Source organism: Brienomyrus brachyistius, chromosome 3 (assembly GCF_023856365.1).
Source record: "Brienomyrus brachyistius isolate T26 chromosome 3, BBRACH_0.4, whole genome shotgun sequence".
Lineage (NCBI taxonomy): Eukaryota > Metazoa > Chordata > Actinopteri > Osteoglossiformes > Mormyridae > Brienomyrus > Brienomyrus brachyistius.
Window position 1 is genome coordinate 18,200,840 of NC_064535.1, and position 3,319 is coordinate 18,204,158.

The following is a 3,319-nucleotide window of genomic DNA, read 5'->3' on the forward strand; positions in this document are numbered from 1 at the left end:
TATAGCTGTTATTGTATGTTTAGTTCATGCACTGCACAGGCTGCTGTGAGGGGGCACGAGCTGCTTAACATGGAAGGCTGCTTTGCAGTTTTTCTGAATTGCTAAAACGCTAAACCTCATTCTTGTAACAAAACTCCCAATTGCCAAAACAGCCACTCATTTGGGGAAACTTTAAACGGTGCTCACCTAGTTATACACAATTTGCGGCTCTGAGTCACCCTTTTTGCAAAACGCCAAACACATTTTCATTCATCAAAATACATTTTGCACCGTGGTGAACACTGATGCAAAACAGAAAACATGGGTCGCAAAAGTTAAGCACAGCCAGGATACAACAGTCATCATTTAAACACAACGAATCAAAACTGTTCACACATGTTTATAAAGGTATGAAGGAGCCAAAGAGTGACTAGAACATAGAATACATGCCGGATGAGAGTGCAAGTACCATAGGTGAGTTGAATTTCAACGTCAAGGTACAAATGGGTCATACAGAGGATTCTTCCCACATTGCCCAGCAACGGAGAGCATTTCCTGTGATGTAGACAAAGTGATGAGAAAGAATGAATATTTTTCATTGATTCTGGCTTGTCAGTTGGCCAACATTTTAATATGCCTCTCATTTGGATTTTTTACTTTGTCCTTTAAATAACTTTTTTGGCATACTGGATACTGCAAACATTATGTATTCATTCAGTATAATTGTATACAAACATTTTTGTAACACAAAATTTTTGTTTGTTTTGATTTCAACATACAAAAGAACGCATCCACAGTAACATGTTTCTCTACATGCCAGCCACAGTTTTGATTGTGAGTGTTTTCAATTTTTTGCTGTAGTGTGTAATGACTGCTCAGCAGTGTTTATGTACTGACTGGCTTACAGTTTTCATGATTGCTTTGACCTGCTGAAAGAAACTGGGACCCACTTGGTCTTCATCATCTACGTCTCAGCAGATCTTAAGTCATGTCTTGCAAATGTGTTAACACTATTTCATTTGATTCACACATTTTTTTGCACTTATTTGAAAAACAGTTAACACGGATGTCATTCAAGCAGCCCAAACTCCATTGGTCCACTGTGGTGACCAAACAGAAATCATCTATACCCAGCTATAAGAAACTACCTAGATCAGTATTAAATCACTACAGCACCTGTTTGACACTCCTTTACACAAATCTGCAATCAGGAATCAGTCTGTACATCTATAAATCAAGATGTATATCAAGGCTGGATACAGCATGCAAGGAGGTCTTTCCCTCGGTGTATTAGGGAGGATATAGATGTGATGCGGACAAGAACATGTGGCTCCATCGTCGTGAGCGAATAGATTGAATGTCTATAGTGGCTATTTCAAGTCATTTGTTATATTCCAATAGGTTTCATTTCAGATTTCAGCCACAGTTTGGAAAAAGAATGACATGGAGTCAATTAAATTTGTTTCAAAGTATTTCTGATTCTGGATCCAATTCTTTACAAGATGGTAAATTTGACACATACCTTATAAAGTCAGCAAATGGCACAGGCATGTAGGTTAGCACAATTACAAGCAAAGCTGTACTGTTTCACATCGATCGCTGTGTTTTATGTTTTGTTGTCCATTGTGTAATGATTGCTTGTGAGAGCATATACATTTGGCTGCAAGTTGTGTTGTTTGAAGGCAAAATTTGCTTTTGTTGCATATTTTTTTATGTTTTGGCACGATTAGAGCCTTTTGCAAACAAAATGTGTCATTTTAACCACGAGTTCCACTGTTTAGGCCTGTATATTAAGAGTTTTGGAAATGTGAAGTTTGAGGTGACTGCTGCATGAAAGCAACCAAGAAAAACTGTAATGTGTGATCTGAAAGCAGTATTTGTTTTTGAGCAAAGATAATATAGTTATAAGATGATTGTTTGATTTTGAAAGATCAAATCAGGTGTTGTGAGTGTAGCTTGAACTACAGGGTTTGTGCTTAGTGTTTTGAGAAAAGGAGAGGAAATTTTAGGAAATGCGTTTTCACAAAAATTCTGAAAAACTGTAAGAAAAAAATGCAATGAGTCAAAATGTGGATCCTCATCGCCCTCTTGTGGCCATGTTAAAACACTGCTGATATGAAATGCAACTATCATGCTTTACTCGATTTATCGTGTATCTTCTTTATTACACTTAGATAAGCTTGAAATAATAATAAAAGTTAATAAAAAATAAACCAAGCAGAAACTAAAATTACACAAAGGACCACTCAATTGACAATGCTGTTGTGCTAAACTGGCATCTCTGCCTTCAGGCTAATGTCAGCAGGCAATCAAACTGTCCTCTAACATAGCCTTTAGACAGAAAAGCACCTGAGGGGTGGGGGTGAGGGGGAGGGTCTCAGGGCTGCACTGAGTCACCAGGATTTCTTACATCAGGGAGTCTCCTCCCCCATACACCCCCCACAGCAACCGGATCAGCCAGCGAATGCCAAGGGACTGAAGTCTGAGAGATGAGTGCATATCAGTGTCCAGGCTGAAGAGGCGTCAGAGGAGAGACGTCTGCACTGGGAGAGAGCTGGAGTGGGGGGGGGGGAGGGGTGCTTTCAGATGTGCTGAATTCAGCAATGTTTCTGCCAGTTCTTCTAAGAGGGGGCTGATTAGGCAGGCTGTTTGCACCACAAAGAACCCCCTGGGAAATATGAAATCTACTGGGACAGAACCTCTCAGGCACAGAGATCCCATAGACACAAACTGCATCAGAAGGTATGGCTCTTTGGCTTCACCTCTTAACCTTAGAGTGCGTGTAGTCACGCGTACAGCACCTCACTGTACAGCACTCACTGTACAGCACCTCACTGTACAGCACTCACTGTACAGCACCTCACTGTACAGCACTCACTGTACAGCACTCACTTTAACATGTCTCTTCATTTCATGTTAAAAATGAGCCATTATCGTTCTTTGAACTATAAGATGTTATAAGACCAATTATGAAGCAGTTTTCAGAAAATAAAATGGATGTTGTTGATTCCTGCGTGCCATCTACTGGTGAAAAGCGGTCATGTACCACTTGTAAGTGCCCATATTGATCTCTTCTTTTAAAGTTGACAAATAATAAAACATCATCGTCTTTATGAAATTAAAAAGGTGAAATATTGCCTGTTAACAATTATCTAAAATTATAGGAAAGTAATTACTAACTTTTGCTTTAAACATGAAATTCCTAATTTGTGATCAATTAAAAAAAAATAAATATGCATCTGGGGGCACCATGGTGGTGGAGTAGGTAGCACTGTTGCCTCACACCTCTGGGTACCAGGTTCGAGTCTCCGCCTGGGTCACATCCTGGGTTGCTCCCTGC